The following is an 18,045-nucleotide window of genomic DNA, read 5'->3' on the forward strand; positions in this document are numbered from 1 at the left end:
GTGCCCCCCCCCCATGTTCCTGACCTCGGCTCTGCCAGAATCTGATGGCCCAGCAGGTGTCACTGTGGGCTCAGTCACTCTCCGCTGGGGCTGATGCACCCCTACCAGGCTGGGGTTCCCATCCCAGGGGGGCATGGGGGAGGAGTGGGTGGGACCCAGGACTCTGGGGGACCCTCTTGGGTGACTCTTGCCTGTCGTTGTGAGTGATCTTTCCACCACAGTCCTTCATTCCACACACACACACATCCCCCGAGCAGTGAAGGGGCTGCATGTGCAGAGAGATGAACACATGGCGTGTCTCCCGGACACGCGGGAAGTCTGGAGAACCCCAAAGGCCTAAGAAGCAGCCCCCCACTTCCCCTCGGGGACTTTCCTCCTTCGATGCCACCTTCAGAAATAATCTGGGGCTCCGGGCCTTTCAGGTCCAGTGTGCCCATCCCCCGGCTGGGGAGTCGTCCCCGGCTGGCTCGGAGGGCAGAGTGTCCCCGTCCCCTCTGCGGACGGGGCTAGACTCCTGGGCTCCTCTCGCCCTGCAGCCTCGGGATTCCGTGTCCAGACACAAGGCCCGCCTGTCCTTCTCCCCTCGGAACACCCTACCCTGGGCCGTGTTGTGTGTGTTTTCGGAGTTGTGTTCCTCCCCTCGCTCTCCGAACAAGCACGACATTGTCCAGGATGCTGCGGTGCTCGGTGGGGCTTGGGCCTGCTCTGTTTTCCCTCCCTGCTGTCCTCCACCAGCACCAAAAAGGGATTTGGGGTGGGGAGGGGAGCGGGCAGAAAAACTCATTTTACTTCTTCTTCTCCTTCTTTTTTTTTCTGTAAAGACAAACTTTGGGGTAGAAATACCGCCATAAATATGCTCTTGTATTTGTGAGTGTTTTCTTAGCTGTAAAGAAAATAGGGAGAAATTCCATTCTGTCTGGCTTCCAAGTGTCTCCAGGACTCAGTGAGGCTTTTATACCGGGACACAGGCTCTGCCAGCCCCGTCAACAGGGAGGCCTTTCTCCGCGGGCACGCAGTCAGGTGGTGGCGAGGGGGCTGTGTACCTGGGCCGGGGGGAGTGGGGGTGGGGGCGCCTGAAATGAAGCGAAAGAAGGCCTGGGGGGGGGCAGGAAGCGAATGCTGCTGGGTGAAGGCTGGTGTGCGTGTGTGCGTGAGTGGGTGTGCGTGTGAGAGAGGGAGAGTCAGACGGGGAACCCCTCCCCCTTCTCATCAGCTAGACTCTGTCCCATACCCGCCAGCCTGGCCCAAGCAATGGCCTTCACTCCATCAAATTGTGGGACTGAATGTGCGGCCACCCGCTTGCTTTGAACTCCTCCTCAAGCACAGTGACCGCCCCCAGACCCGGGCCCTGGGCCTCGCTCAGCCACTTACTGATTTAATACTATGGGACCCGGCCCCGGGGCTGGGGTTCAAAGCCTGGGGGAGATTCGGCGCCAGTCGGAGCCCTTGTTGCGGGCGGGGACGGCGCCGCTGGCTCGGTCCCCAGCTCAGCGCCTGCTATCCGTCCCCACCCGTCTCCTCCTCCATCCGGAGGTGGGGACCCGGAGAGAGTACGACGGTTGCCGGGAGGCTCCTTGTCCTGGGAAGCGGGGCCAGACTCAATGACTGTCCATAAAGAATAAAACAGCCTTTGTTTCAAACACCACGTCGCTATGCTGCCACTGCCACCGAACATCGGGGACGTAGGGAAAACCGGTCACCGTCGCCCTCGTGGCGACGGTGATTTGCGTTTTGGTGGTTTGCCTTCTGGCCTTTTTCTCATGACGCTCACACGGGTGCTACTGAGTCGTCATCTCCTGGAGTCCTGTTTGCTTTTTCCATGTCACACAGTGGCCCCGGTGACCTTTTGTCATTGTTGTTCTTCCTTTGGAGCTGATGACCCTGGGGTTTTCCCTTCACGACCTTCCAGCCAGGGACCCTGCCCCCCGGCTGAGGTTTTCGGCCTCCGCTCGGGGAGAACAGGTTCCTTCTTCCCCAAGGGGGGGGGCCTGTGTGGCTCTCGCGGTGCCCACGGCCTTTGCAGATGGGATGGAAACGCTCCGCCCCCATTATAATTTCCACCCAGGACTTCGGCCCTCAGGGACCACGCCGCACATGGCCGCTGCTCTTTCATGGGGCTCATGGTGGATCTTCAGGGGCCCCATCTGCTCTGCCGTGAAGATGCTCCCAACTCCTTCAGCTCTTCCTCCAGGGGCGTCCAGAGCTCTCCGGTAGCCACGGGAGGTCAGAGCTTGGAAAGACTTGAGTGAGCATCAAACCCAACTCCTTCATGCTCCAGGCGAGGAAACTGAAGCCCAGAGACGTCGATGTGATTTGCTCAAGGCCACACCGTGAGTTGCAGATGGAGCCGGGACCAGAACCGGTTCTACGGGCCTGGCTGTCATCACCCCGAGTCTGGGAACTCTGCAGGGCAGCGACCCTCCCTGTGGAGACAGGCCACCAGGAAGGACCGCTGCATGAATGGATGGACAGGTGGGAAGTCTAAGCACCTGAGAAATCGTTTCCTTCAACTCCCAGCCTCTGAGGGAGGAGGGGTGAGCTGGAGGCTCACATTCGTTCTGAGGTAGCCCCTGCCTTTTTTTTCTTGAGAGAGAAATACCTATTTTGTCATTTCACTTATTGATGCATTCATTGGTTGATTCTTGTAGGTGCGCTGATGGGGGATCAAACTTGCAACCTTGGCATATCAGGATGATGCTCTAACCAACTGAGCCACCTGGCCAGGGCCAGAGGTAGCCCCTTCTTGTCTTGCACTCAGTACCTCTCAGCTAGAAGAGGTAGACGCATATCGCTTGCTCGTGATGTGCATGGCTGCTTTGATCCCTGCAGCGTGTCTGTGTAGCCGGAGACCTTGGGAAGGACACAGTCCACGGGCAGCCCAGTGGTGTGATGACTAAGGTCTCTCCCTCCCAGGTCCCCAGAACCAAAGGTGTGCTGCACCAGCTCCCCGGAGCCCGTTTGAAAGATCCCTTCCCAACTACACATTCAGCGACATTGTGTTGGTGGCTTGACGTCGGTGGGAGTATAGATACACCCTGGAAGTCAGCCAGCGCTGAAGACGAGGCCTTCGTTTTCCCCCCTTTATGAGAGAGGGCTCACGAGCACACTACTGGAAGGAACTTATACTAAATAAAGAAAAAACCTGGGGGAAGGATAATGGGTGCCTCTGTTTTTCTGCCTCACGAAGCCTCACTTTCCAGTGGGTGGGCTGCCCTACTCGAGCCCCAGGGGCACTGGGGCATTGACCCGGTTTGCCAGCCTCAGAGCAAGGCAGGGTGGGTCAAGTTCACCTCTACATCACACTCTGGGGCCCAGCCTGTCCTGCCACGTCAGTGCGGACACAGCCAATGGTTGCTGGATAAGTGGATATAAGTGCTGCCCCTGCCCTGGTCCTGCAGGCTCCTGGGTCCTCCAGGAAGCCTCAGCGGGCCCTGCCTTTTGGTTCGGCTCCCCCGTGGCTGCTTCTACCGTGTGATGTGTGTTAGCTCCATCACACAGACCGTGACCTTCTCTAGGCTGAAAGTCGAGCCCTAAGGTAAAACAAAACAAAACACATCCTTCCGTGTTAACTCGCACAGAGCCAAGAACAACAAAAAAATGGTGTTTGCTATCTATGTATTGGATGAATGGTGGACCTTGGAATTTGGTACCTGGCTGATCAGTAAGATTTGCCAGTAACCAAGTGACTTCAGTCTTGGGGAGGGATTGGAAAGGACCAAGGTCACGCATTCCCCCAGCCATCAGCCTCCAGCACATCACTTCTTTGTAGGCCAAGCTCCCAACGCCGTCTCTTGTCTCTCACAGACCAGACCCGCCCTACACCTGTGCAGGAGAGCAGTGGCATAGGCACCTGAGATAGGAGTTTAAACCCGGCATACGGAAAGGTGCGGGGATCCCACACCAAGGACACAGCTGGCCAGGGTGACCCCAACTGTACCTGCTAATTTGCCACGTATTCTAAGCAGACATGGTGGGATGGTGTAGGGAGAGGGAGCCAGGGAGCTGATTCCAGTTCTCTCTCTGTCCTAAGTCATAGGGAGACTCATGTAAGCCCTCAGTTTTCCCATCTGTGAAATGGAACCATAACACAGGCTTTGCTGCCAGGAAACTCATGGTCATTTCTGTGGAGGCTAATCCTCTTTTTTGTATTTTCTTCTCTGTCCCTTCCTCCTCTTCCTGGTCTCCTCTCTCTGTCTTTTTTCATAGAATTGATTTCCTTATTCCTATTTTATTAACTGCTCCCAGATCTAATATAAACGCTGCCCCCCGGGGACGGTCATTTACCATCTACGATGGCCAACAACGGCACCCCAACCCCCCGTGCTCACTCTTGCACTTGCCCCAAAATCTGGGTGTACACAGGATGTAGGTTCATATGAAATCATGGACCATAAGGTAAGATCTGAGAGCTACCACCAACCTCTCCGGTGACACAAGGCTTGTCACTCTCAGAGCGTCTCTGTTGTCACTGAGTGAGGACAGCCAGCCCCCTCCTCGACTCTTAGGCAACAATGAGCATCTTATGGTAAAACCTTAGACAGAGGTCTCACAGACCAGGAGCGGGCAGGTTGGGCAAAGCAGGACACAGAGCCATGCTGGCGCCTGAGGGAGCTTGCATTTCCAAGGGGCTAGGAGTGCAGCTGAGTCCGGCAGTGGGGAAGGAAAGCTGGCTAGGGGCGGTGCTTGCTAAGAGTGGGGTCGCTGTGGCCACCTCTGGCCCCAAAGCGTATGCCTGGACAAGGCTGGGCACTGGGGGGGGGTGGGATTCGGCTCCACACCACCCGGCTCTCCCCACAGATCCCACCTCTGTCTGCTCTCAATGGCAAATTCCCCGCTAAACCAGTTTAGAGTGGAAAGGTACATGGCAGTGTGAGTGGCGCCTGAGTCCCTCACCAGGGACACTGGCTTTGCCCTGTTCTCTTTGTGGAAAAACCCGTTACTTGGGACCTGCCCCTTCCTGTTCTCGGCCTCCCATTCCAGCCCGGGCACTTGGAGAATTTCTCGAATTAATTTCAGACGTTGTGTAAATAGCGGCCCTGGGAGTTTGGAAGGGAGCGTCTTGCAGCCCAAACTTTCCATCGGGCAGGGCACCTTTCCTGGGGCGGGATCTGGGGCCACGAGCTGAGTTTCTTCTGCTGGGCGCTGACCGCCAACCTGGCAGGGCAGAGAGCTGCTTCCTGCAGGGATCTGGGAAGAGGCTGTGCACCCGGAGGGACTCCTCGGTGGCCTCCCTGGGTGGGAATGGAGCCCAGGCTTCAGAAATAATCTTTGGTAAAGGTTTCTGGAAGCTGAGGGTCCTGGTGGAAATGACCGCATGCCAGAGAGGGCTACCAGGTGTTTGGGGGTCACGGCAGAATCCCTGGACAAAGAGGAGGGCCAGGCGCCTGGGGCACAACTGAAAAGAAACAAGGGGAGACTGGCCCAATCTCTCAAGCTTTTGGGGCAGATGCTCAGGTTCTTGGAGTTTAGTCCCGGACCAAGGAAGAAAAAAAATGGCTTATTTGGAGTCAAACCTCATTCTTTTGACCCTGGTTTGCATGCCCTGATTTTGAGTCCGGGAAAGGCATCATAGAAAACATGCACATAACTCCTTTTGGGTCACGCTTCTCTTGAGAGCCAATGGGAGCTGGATCCAGCTTCCAAAAGGCAAATTCTAAGCCCCTGTTTACCTCGGGGGGGAGGCAGCGCCTTGGGCCATGTTGTGGTATGGACTTGACCTCTGGAGGCATTGGAAACCAAGGTCAGAGCCATGTCTGTGTGACCAACCACCCGTGAACCCTGCACTGCAAGGCTTAGGCGGCTTCCCTGGTGGGCGGTACTTGGCGTGCACCATGACTCGAGTCAGCGCCGTCCACAGCGCTCCCCGGGAAAGCCGAGCCGGGGGCGCCGGGCCTGGCGTCTCCTGGACCCTGCCCTCCCCGCCTCGTTCCTTTGCAGAGTCTGAGCTCCATCCGTGTGCTGTCATGAAGTGCAAAGGTGAGTGTAACAGCTGTGCGGAGTCCTGGGGGTCCTGTGAATTACTGCACTGGAGGGTGGTCCCGGAGACCTCCCGAAACGGCACCTTCCCTGCTCTGTCAAGACGTCAGCTTGTCCTGCCAAGGTGGTCTAGTGTTAGCTGAGTGCACAGTGGTCAGGGCCTCTTCATCCCAGGGGTGTCCCTCAGCGACACCGCTGTCCCTTTTTGCAGCACGTGCCTTGACGAGCAGGGCACTCACGGGGAAGGAATAACTTAATTGCTTCTCATCTGGAGAAGTTCCAAGCACTTCCTGGCTTCCCCTCCTTCCTCCTTCCCTCTGTCCAACTCCCACCACGTGGAGAACTCACAGTAGGTGCGGGGGCAGGATCCTGGGACGGCCCCGTGTGAATCCTCCCCACCCCGCCCTGCTGGGCTCACGGTGGGACTGGAGGTGAGGTGTGTGAATCAACCCCACAATGGAAGAGGGGGAACCTCTGTCAGTGAGAGGGTTCCCAAAGCCGAAAGCACAGAAATCACTCCTGTTCGGGGCACCCGGGAGAGCTTTGGAGAGGAGGTGGCCTTCGATCTGAGCTGTGACAGACAGGGACATGACAGGCATTCTAGGAGGCAGGGGTCGCGTGAACAAAGGCGTGGAGGAAGGAGCAGAGCCGCTGGTGTGGCGTGAAATCAAGGCAGACGCCAGGCTGGGCCAGGTTCTGGAGAGCCTTCGTGATCAGGCTGAGGAGTCTGGCTTCATCCTCTAGGCTGCAGGGCGTGACCTGATGTGTGTCAGGGGGAAGCTGCATCTCCACTGTCACTGCCAGCGGACCCCTCCTCCAGGAAGTCCCCCATTTCCGTCACAGCAGGACCCCTGGCTGCGGTATCATTTGCCTGCCTACCCCAGGAGATTGTGTCCACTGGCCCATTCAGCCCAGGGACTCCCTCACCCACGAGCACCCATCACACCGCTTCCTCTAAAATTTGCCACGTACTGGAGACGGATCCCAAGCCAGCATGGGGCACAGATGAATCATTTCATTCAGTGCCGGCGTTCCTGCTGGGGTGGGGGGGCAACATTCTTAGAATGGAGGAGACAGAGGTTCAAGGCCGTAAATAACCTCGAACCCCACAGCCCCGGGGTGGGGGGGCAGCAGAGCCAGAATTCAAACCCAGGTCGGTGTGACTAAAGGCAGCGCTCCTAAGAGGTTTGCACCTGCCAGGAATTCGGGGTGGGTGTGAAGGGCAGCGCCCGTCAGGACACTCTGTGTCCCCAGCTGTACAGCGTGGGTTGGGGGCTCACTACAGAAGGAATCTTCGCAGGGATGGGGTTCAGCTTCCAAGTTTGACTCGAAGCACTGAGGCACCTCGGGGCCAGACAGTAGGGCTGGAACCCTGAGGAGCCGGGACTCTGAGCCCCTCACAGACCCCTTCTGACTCTTGGCTTGCTCCAGGGCCCTTGGAGTGGGGACGGGGAAGGGCTGCAAACACAGAACATGACGTTGCTCCCCGTGTGCCCTCCCTTTTGCCAGCTCTCCTGGCACTCTGACGGCCTCCTGCAAGGTTCTCAGGGTTTTACAGTGTCTCACGGCCTCCCGATGCAATGTCCCAAGAGCCACCCTCAGAACGGCACCTCCTGAGGACCCAAGCTCCTCCCAGTCAGGGTTTCCTCAATGACAATGTCCTCCCAAGAAAGCTAGCTTTTCTTCTTCTTTTCAATGGACACTAACTTTAAAAAAAGATTTTATTTATCTATTTTTAGAGAGAGGAAAAAGGAAGGGGAAAGAGAGGGAGAGAAACATCAGTGTGTGGTTGCCTCTTGTGGGCCCCCCACTGGGGTCCTGGCCTGCAACCCAGGCATGTGCCCTGGCTGGGAATTGAACCTGCGACCCTTTGGTTCACAGGCTGGCGCTCAATCCACTCAGCCACACCAGCCAGGCCCAATGGACTCTTTTTTTAAAAAAAATTGTGGTAAGACAGCCATCATATAAAATTTACCATCTTCACCAGTCTCTGGTCAGCATACAAGCAGTGTCCCGTGGGAGAATATGTCATTTATTTAATTTGTCTGCCCTGGCAGAACTTCCTCTACCTCTCACAGATGAAGCACCCATTGAAAATACAGCAGCAAGTCAATAAAGGGTGTTCGGGGTGGAATTGTGCCTCCCCCAGGAAACGGTGTGTTGAAGCCCGAACCCCCAGTACCTGTGCCCTTATGGGGAGCCAGGGTCTTTGCAGATGCAATCAAGTGAAGATGAGCTCATTAGGATGAGCCCTTAGTCCAAGGTGACCGGCGTCCTTAGAAGAGGGGAAGATGGCCATTCCGAGACGGCCACACGAAGCCACAGACACACGGGACAATGTGAAGTGGCACAGGCAGCAGAGATTTGAGTAATGTGCCTGACAGCCAAGAACGCCAGACTGACAGCAAGGAACAGGCAGAACCTGATAGAACTCAAGCGACAGAACTCGAGGTTCCTGGACCTAAAAGTGGTAGAACCTAAAAGTATAAATTTATTCCTCAGAGCAGCAGCCCCTCCCCCGCAATGTTCATGGGAACCCGAGGACCATGAAGGGAAGCTGAGTTTGCCGTCCTGCACTACGTAGGGTGTGTTGATGCTCCGACTTTATCTCATTGCAGAAATTCTTCCCCTCCTTATTTATTTACTTATTTTTATTTAGTATGTACCAAGGGTGCCCTGTGTTTGGATGTGAATCTTGTTCTACCAAATTCCCATGGGAGAACAATTTGAAGATTAAATCTGTTTGCAAAGTCAAGTCCAGACACATTCACATCCAAAGGATGTGACTTCTAGTGATCTTGCCTTTGTGGAAAAAAAAAAAAAAGGAAGCTGGGAAGAGAGGGTGCAGTTGGCACTGGAGAGTGGCCATTCCTCTCCTTGGCAGGGTCATCTGTGCCTCCCATTGGTGGCACAGAACAGGAGCTGGCCCTGGTGGTGGCCATTCTGCCAGTGGAGGGTCCCTGAGCCGTGGCCGGGGGGAGGGGGGGAAGCGTAGCTGCACGGGAGGCAGAGACAGGGGCGGGGCAGGACGGGGCGGGACAGGGCAGGGCGGTGGAGACCAGCTCAGCACACGGAGCGCTGGCGGTTCGGAAGTCGGGTCCTAGCTCTAAAGTGACACACCCCCGTGCAGGACCTCTTCTCTAGGTCCCACTTTTCGTGTCATGTCAGCTGAGGAGACCCCTCCACCACCCACCCCTGACCAAGTCAACCACCCCGAGTGCTCCACCTCTCCATTAAAAAAAAATCCAGGAAACGATGGAACTGAAGTGAGCATCCAGCAGGCCTACCTTTAAAGTGAAGGTGGCAGGTGGGAGGTGGCAAAGGAGAGCTTGGGCCCAGACTTGCCCTGGAGGGGAGCGGGCTTGCCGGGGCAGTGACTGTGTTTGCGATTTGGGGTTCGAAGCCCTGCCTGGTGGGGTCCCCCTGTCTTCAGGGGCCCTGGTGCAGAGCCTCATTCCTGCTGCAGGATCAGACCTGACTGATGGCCTAGATCAGCATCTCTGTAGATTTGGGGAGTCCCTTCACCTGCTCTCAGAAAGGAGAGTTCCCTGGTCAAGTTCAATGGGAGAGAGAATCTTGACGGAGATCGAAACATCCATTGGCAAAGTGAGACACTCTGCAAAAAAGAGATTCTTCTTCTTTTTTTTAAATTTTATTTTTAGAGAGAGAGAAAGGAAGGACAAAGAAAATGAGAGAAACACCTCTCGTGCACCCATTACTGGGGACCTGGCCAGCAACCCAGGCATGTGCCCTGACTGGGAATTGAACCGGCAAGCCTTTGGTTCACAGGCAGGCACTCAATCTGCTGAGCTACACCAGCCAGGGCAGAGACTCTTTTTACGTTCTTTAACCCTTGGGGATGAGACCCTTTTGACATGCAATGTCTATGAACTATCTCTGCAAGGAAGCTTTTGTACCCCCCTGCCCTTTGGGGAAGCCTGGCCTGGCTTCATCTGCCTCTCAGGACAAATGTGCTTTAGTCCAGTGTCAAGGACATCTGTATTAAGGAAGCAGAGCCCTTGTCTCAGGCAGGGCAGAGGAGATGGAGAAGCAGGCCTTGACCTTCTCACTCCCTTAAAGGACAAACTAGTGGTTGTGGCTATAGTTTTACCTGCAGAGAAAAGCTGGCGAGTGACCCTCCAGAGTCATGGTTGGAGGAAGGGACTTAGAACAGATTGTACCCAAAGGAAGTTTTGGGCTTTAAACCAGGAGCTGAGAAACTAAACTGCATTCAAAACACCTGAACTGATGTTGAAAACACAGATTCTCACCCCTGCCCCCAGTCAAGCACCCTGGGGGGGCACATTAGGGCTCAGACATCCCCGTTTTTCAAAAGCTCCTCAAATGCTTCTGGTTCTAGAGATTAAAGACCACCTCTGATGATGGCCTTCGGGCCCCTTTTTCAGTCTTGGAAAGCTGACAAACCCTGTAAATCCCTGAGTCATCCTATAATCCAGGTGTTGCCCTGAGCCACCTGGAAAGGAGGTCAAAGGAATGGGACCTCGTGGTGGGGGAAGGGAGCACCTGGTTGGGGAGCGCAGTGTGCGGGGAGGTCAGGCCAAGGCCCAGGTGTGCTGGCAAACACGCCCCTGTATATGACCCGGGGTGGAGGCTGGGACAAGGAAGCCCAGGTTTTCTGAGGGAGATGGGATGCTGGCCTTTCTCTTGCCTTGGACATTTCTCTGATAAAGGGCTTTGTCCCCAAAAGCAGCCCCCCAACCAGCAAGGACTGTGGAGGGACAGAGCTGGAAGATGGTGTAAGGGTTGACGATGGGTGGCCTAAGGAAAGACCCATCCATGGTTGGGTTGTGCAGACACACATGGGATGGCTGGTACCTGTGATCTGGTGCATCCTTTCACTGGTCCAAGCGTGACCTGTGACATGGAGGGAGGAGACTCGCCCCAGTCCGAGAGCCCACCCCTCTCCTCATCGCCTCGGTGAAGAAGGCGGGTGATCTTGGTGCCCCTAGTTCCCATTCTGCCCTTGTGCTTCAAGATTCTAAGGAGATTCAGGCAAATGTGGCTATTTCCCAAACCACCCCCCTTCCGCTAGTGGCTTTTAGTTAGGTCCTTCATTTACTGTGTTCTCAGCTCTGTGTGGTGGAGCAATGGGCCCATTTTACAGAGAGGAAAATGGAGGTGTTCAATGATGTGCCTCCACTGAGATAAGTCTCTGAGTTCCTGATCCTGATGTGGTCCGTTTTTCAGCAGTTTGGTCTTCCTGATTTCTGATGTCCTCCTACCAGTACCTCTTACCAACGGGATCCCACCTTGGGGCTAGCACAACTTAATTGCTGTGTCCACAATGACCTCTAGAGGGCGCTGTTGCCTGGCTCTGCAACCTGACCTGGGCACATACTGGGAATTAGAGGTCCTGGCTTCTGGCTTGCTTGCCATGGAGGAATGGCAAAGTGGAGATCTGCCCACCTGGGTATTGTTGGTAGTCTCCTTATCAAGCCCTGAAAGGGCCCTGGCTGGTGTAGCTCAGTGGATTGAGGGCAGGCTGAGAACCATAAGGGTCGCTAGTTGGATTCCCAGTCAGGGCACATGCCTGGGTTACGATCCAGGTCCCCAGTAGCAAGTGCGCGAGAGGCAACCACACATTGATGTTTCTCTCCCTTTCTTTCTCCCTCCCTTCCCCTCTCTCTAAAAAAATAAATAAAATAAAATAAAATAAAGAACTAGAAGGAATTTATAGTGTGATTGTTCATTCATTTAGCTCACACTAGATACAAGGTTCCTGCTTAGGCTTCACAGGGTCCCCCAAAGGCACCGCCCTGGACAGTAATTTCCAACTGGATCCTCACCTGTGAGGGCAGACCTTCGCATCTCCACCTTACAGGTAAGGACCCCACGGCTCAGACAGGTGAAGCAATTTCCCACGTCACACAGCAGTCGGTGGCCAGTTCAGGTGGCTGCAACTCCAGGGCTCCCCCCAGTGCACACCCACTGAACAGACCCTTCACCCCTCCTCACCCCTTGCTAGGAGGCGTGTGTGTGGGAGGTGCCGACCCGCACCCCTGCAAACACATGGCATTACTGTGGCAACCATGCCCCAAACAGTAACTTTCTTTGGCCTCGAGAGCCTGTGTCCACACCTGCCGATGCTGTAATTTTCCATGGCGGGACCTTTAAAAGGCTCAAAAAAAATAATAATAACAGATGCTCTTTTAACACAGGCCTACTTCGTGCCAGGTCCTGGGAGCCAGGTCCATGTGCTCTATCTTGAAGTGCTCTTGATCACCCCCAAACCCCACTTCACAGATGCAGAAACTGAGGTTCAAAAAGGGCTCCTAGCCGGGATTTCAACCTAGAGCTGGGCTGCCAATCCAAGTTCTTTCTACTTTACCACTGTCGTCTCTGCCTTTTTTTTTTCTTTTTGTGTTGTCCACTTTTGACTATGTGGCCTGGCCCAATGACCAAATGGAGCAAAGTTTCTCAGCCTTGGCACTATTGGCATTTTGGGCCCAAATAAGTGTCTACTGTTGCGGGGAAGGTGCTGTCCAGTGTATTATAATTATTTGGCAGCACCCCTGGTTTCTACCCACTTGATGCCAGTAGTATCACCCCTCTCCCATGGTGACAAGAAAAATGTCTCTAGACATGGCCAAATGTTCCCTGGGGGGGTGGGGAGACAGCTCCACAGTGGAGAATCAGGGATTTATAGAACTGATGGGTCAGGGTCAAGTGCATTTGTAGCCTGTCTTCCCCAGCAGACCGGGAGCAGCTGGAGGGCAGGGAGAGTGAACCGTTTATTCGCTGCTGCTACCCACACCCAGTGCAGTGCCTGGATGCATGTTTTCCACGGACCTGGTACGTTCCAGGACCAGGGCCTGGAGGCCTCGGTCCCCATCCAGACCCTCGCCACCCTGCTCTGGGCTGGCCTGAGTCACACACCCTCTCCCTTCTGGGCCTCTCTTAGATGAGGGTTCATCACAGGCCCTGAAGGCGCTGGACATCTGGGGGTCTGCGGATGGCCATGCTGCTCCTCTGAGGCCTGGAGTCCGGGGGCCGAGAAGGGGCTGCCTCCCGGGCCAGACACTGCCGATCTGCCCAGGCCTGAGCTTCACCTTGTCCTCACCCTTCCAGCCAAGTCAGTCGCCGAGAGACAGTGGAGTGCCGCCCCTTCCACCCCGAAAAGCAACCCTGTGCAGGAGAGGTGGCTTCTCTTTTTTGGGTGTGTGTCTTAAAAGGAAAAAACACGTAACCTCAAAGGTAACCAAATATCCAAATCGTGATGCCCAGCATCACACACCCCAAATTCACCTATTCATGAGCTTAACAAAAAGCTTCTTTAGGACACACTGTAAGGCCATTGAGAGGGAGAAAAGTCACCTCTCACAGGCCCAGGCCAGCCCGCAGGGCCCGCCCTCCCTACACACACACACACACACACACACACACACACACACACACACACATTCAGCTGCTTACAAGGAGGCTCTGAGTTTTTAAAAGCAAACTCCACCGTTTCCGTTCCTGCCCTGGATTCAACTTTTAAAGAAAGGAAGCGTTTTACCATTCGTTCCCTACCCGTTCCCCCTCTCGCTGGTCCTCCCCCTTGCCTACCCCTCCAAAGGCCCCTCCTCTGCCATCACAGCTCATCTTCAACTGTGCCCAGGGGCCCGGCCCCACTCACATGGATGGAGATGTCCTGTTGTGTCTAGGGGATGGAGAGCGGCCTCCCCCAGGGGGAGATGCCACAGAGACAGCCCTATTCAACGGGGCTTCCTTACGGCAGGAGGGTGGCAGGGAGGCTTCCATCAGGGCCCAGAGCATGGCCAAGGACAGCCTGTGACGCTCCTGTTTCCAAGACGGCCCCCTTCCCCAGGGCAGCCCGTTAGCTCTGTCCCCTCCCCCGCTCCACTTGCAAGCAGGCCTGTCTTTCATGCCTTGCTTTTCCCTTGTTCTGGGTCCTCTCCCTCCAACTTCCCTTTCTCCTCGACTTGAAATTTGCACCCCTCACTGCCTTCACTCCTAAGACAGGTAAGGGTCCCGTCCAGATGTTAGTACAGTGCCTGCCACCTGGAGCCGTGAGGCAGGAATTTCTCAGAGATAGAAATGGCATTGGGATCCATGTCTTTTCAACTCCCCTGACCAGAACCTGCAGTAAGAGATACACTGCACAAATTTGTATCTGTGTGTCTACACATGTATTAGAAACACACATACACTCACATAAGATTGCAAAATATGTAACAGACATAAGGGTTTCCAGAAACAAGACTTATCCTTGCTACATGGGTGGCACTGTGAGATTCCACTCTCCCGTGTTGTGAAACCCCACTGAATTGGTTGGCTTCACAACCCTCAAGGAACAAATTCGGAGTTAGCAGTTCCTGTGGGAGCAGAGAAGGACTTCAAGTGACACTTCCACACAGGAACCTGTGGGCCTTCCCTGGCTCAGCTGAGGTCCTCCAAGTGTCCAAAAAGAAGGGCCTGGGAAGGGACCAAGTTCTCATAGGCATCGTGGAAAGAAAACTCCATCCCAAACGCTGGGACACACAGTCATTCATGAAGAGAATGTTCAAAGTTGGTACAATCCTGAATTTACGATTTCTCACCCCAAGGGGGCCTAGGGACCGTTAGAAGAGAGGAATGAAGATTTGTGGTTCCTGCTGAGTGCTGGGCAGGATACCCACATTATGTCGTTCAATCCTCAGGTTTCCTCCCCTTTTTAGAGAAGGGGAAACTGAGTCACGGGGTAGCTAAGGAACACCACCAAGCTCTTGTAGGGATGTTCATTCTCGGGGCTCTCCCCCACCATCTGGGGAGGTGAGCTTTCTCTCCAGCTGGGGAGTTGGACAGGCCTTTCTGGGCATGTGAGGATGAAGACTGCCCAGGTCAGCAGGCAGCATGTGTGTGTGTGAGAGAGAGTGAGCAGGGGCAAAATGTGGCGCAGGGGCGGCTCCCACCAGACAGCGCGGGATGTCACCGCTCAAGCACCTGGAGATTGCGGCCTAATAAATAATACTATTTCCATCCTCCCCACCCCCCAACCCCGGATTCTTTACTCCTGCCTTGGCTGGAGTGCTTTCAAATACTAAAGAATCCCAATGTAAGTAGTAGGCTTTTCATGGAATGTTCTAGGAAAAAGAAAATAATTTACTTAATAAGAGTAATATTGAGCAATTATTGAGCACTCGCCTGGTGGCGGCAGGCACTATGCTGAGCGCTTTGCTTGGGTCATGTCAGGGCTACGGGTTACCGAGAACCTGCCGTGGGGCCAGCCCTGAGCAGAGCCTGGCCTCTAGGTGGCGCCTAGTAGGTGCTGGACACTGAACGAGCCTATCAGTGCCGCTCTGGAAACTGCACATGAACGCATCTGCTTCAAACAGGACACCCTGGAACTGGAGCAATTCCCCACATTTCTCTGAGAGAGCGTTTTTCCCTTCTGATAATTCCTTCATCCAAAACTTATCAAGCTTGAGAGTTGTTTTTTTTTAATTTGTCATATTTTTTCTTTCAGGTTAAAAACATTCTCCCCCCCGTCTCACTCCACCACTGCTAACAAGCCTTTGCGTTTCCTCCCCCACTGCCCTTCCATTCCTGGGCAGAGTCTTCCGCCGCTGGGTGATGCACCCGCCAACACCCCGACACCCCTGTTCACAGCGCCCCCTAAGCCCCTTGTTCAGGGTGTGCCCATCTGACTGCTCCTTCTTGGCAAATCAGAGAGCGAGGAAGAGACGAGGATTCAAGCCCCATCTTTTGCGCTGTTTACGTCAGGAATGCCCCTAAGTCGCAGGGCAGCTGCTAGAAAGTCATCATTGCACATTTCTGAGCTTACTTTCCCTCATCACCAGATGAGTCCAAGGCCCAGGGTCCCTGACACTGTTGGATACCCACCCACTGCAGTGTCCAGGATCAGAGAAACCCCACAGTAAACCAATTTAGCTTTGCATGTTCCTTCTTTTCCTCCTGGCAGCCACCCCCACTGAACTGGAATTTATGCCTCAACCCAAAAGCAGGGACCTGGGACGGTTAGGAATGAAACCCTAGAAGAATCCCCCCAGAATCCCACTCATGACTGCAAGGAAGAGGATGCTGGGAAAGGGTGGGTTGGACCCTATCTCCCAACAGGAGACAACCCCATTGCCACAGTTTGCTCCGGCCTGGAGTGTGGGTGCGTTGTCACATTGACATCCACCCGCTCAGCGCCAGGGTTCCTGCCCTGCCACCACTGGCTTCATCGGCAGAGGAACCCAGGGATGGAAACACTGCCCTGGGTGTTTTGTCCTCATCTCCCCTGCTCTTCTTCCTTGAGAAATGCACCTTCTTGGTAGCAGGTTCAGAGCACAGCTCATGGCCCCTTGCCGGGCAGCTCTGCCAATTCCTCCCGGCTTTCCAGGTGCCCCGTGGCTCCTGGACTAGGCCAAGCGGCCAAGGAAGTGGGTCCTGAAGGGTCCTCGCTGCCTCTCTCAGGCACCTGCTGTGTACCTGACACACCGCCCAGGTCACTTCGTGCATTCCCGGGCCGGGCGGCCGAGGAGCCCCCTCCCCACAGACAGCGCGCACCCAGCGCTGCAGACGAAACAGCGCCTCCCGCTCGCACGCAGCACCGCGAGAGTTGAACCGCCAGTTCCCGCACTGGGGCGCCTCTCAGCGACCCCGGGACTCCACGCGCTCGAGTTGGCGTCTAAGCTCCCTGCTCTCTTATCCCTTCAAGCCGCGGGGGGCCAGGGGAGCAGAGCCCCTCCTCGCCCGCTCCTCCTTCGCCCCGTTCGCAGCGAGTCTGCAACAGCCAGAAACTTTGCCCGACTCCACAGCGGCGCGGTCGTGGCGCCTCCCCGAGGGGACACTGAGGCAGCGCCGCCACCCGCCCAGAGGGCGCCCTGGGCAAGCCTCTCTCTCTGAGGGAAGGAGACGGTTACCTTGAAGAGTTGCGCTTCCTTCTCCAAGAACTTCAGTCGGTCCACCGGGCCGGGCGGCGGGGGCTCCGGGGCCCCGGAGGCCGGTTCTCGCGGCGCCGCGGGGAGACGCTCTCTGCGCGGGCGCCGCGCACCAATGCTGCTGCCCGCGTCCTGTCCGCGGGTCCTCTCGGGCGGTGGCCGCAGCGGCCAAGGCTGGCTGGCGGAGTCCCGGCTGGCCGAAGGAAGAAGGGACACTGAAAGGTGCCTGGAGTCCCCTGGCACCCGCGTCAGAAGCCGGCCGGCGAGGCGCGTGGGGAGAGAGAGAGAGAGAGAGAGACCTTGAGCGGCGCGGCGAGTCCTCAGCTCTGCGAACCCCTCAGGAGCGGAGGGGAGGTAGGTAGGTGGGCGGGCGGGCGGGCATGGCGCGCGGTGACACATATACACGGGGCGGGCGGGGAGGGGGCGCGCGCCGAGGGAAACCCCACCCCCGGGGGACCCGACCGGGGAGGGGCTGGCGGAGGCGTCTGGCGCGCGCTGGACCCCGGCTCCGGGCCGGCGGGCGCTTGGCTGGGGAAGCCTCTAGGCGCGCAGGGCGCGGGAGGAGCGCTCCCGCCGCGGCGCAGACCCGTAGCTCCCGGCCCGCCGGACGCAAGCGGCGCGGGAAGTGCTGAGGGCCGGTGTCTGCAATGCGGTCGGCAGCTCCGCAGTCGGAGGGGCGCCGGAGGGCTGCATCCGCTCAGCTGCCTCCAGCCGGCTGGGCGCAGCCGGACTGGGCGCTCGCAGGCGTCCCGCGCGGAGCCTGCGGCGGAGGCCGGCCAGATGCGGCCCCCTGCTCACAGGCTCCGATTTGCAGGGACCCTCCTGAGGAGGCGGCTGGAAGTTTCGGAGATGGGGTGCGCCGGCTGGCAGTGGGGAGCGGGGAGAGGGGGAGGTTAGGCGGCAGCGGGAGGTGCTTTGGGGCTGGGACCAGCCTCAGGGCTGCAACACTCGGGAAAGACCAAGGGCATCTCAAAGGAAGAAGAGTCTTCCTGGAGATTCGGAGACCACCCCCTCCCCCCCCAGTTTTGTTTCCGGGCAAAAGAATAAAAGAACTAACAGCTTTTGAGTACCTTCTGTGAGCTGGTTGCTTAACATATGTTAATATCTCACCGAATTTTCCCAATGAAGTGACTGTTACAATCGCCCCCTCCCGAGATGTGAAAACTCGGGCTCGGAGAGG

This window comes from Artibeus jamaicensis, unplaced genomic scaffold (genome assembly GCF_021234435.1).
Source record: "Artibeus jamaicensis isolate MK-2021 breed Jamaican fruit bat unplaced genomic scaffold, CSHL_Jam_final scaffold_612, whole genome shotgun sequence".
Classification (NCBI taxonomy): domain Eukaryota; kingdom Metazoa; phylum Chordata; class Mammalia; order Chiroptera; family Phyllostomidae; genus Artibeus; species Artibeus jamaicensis.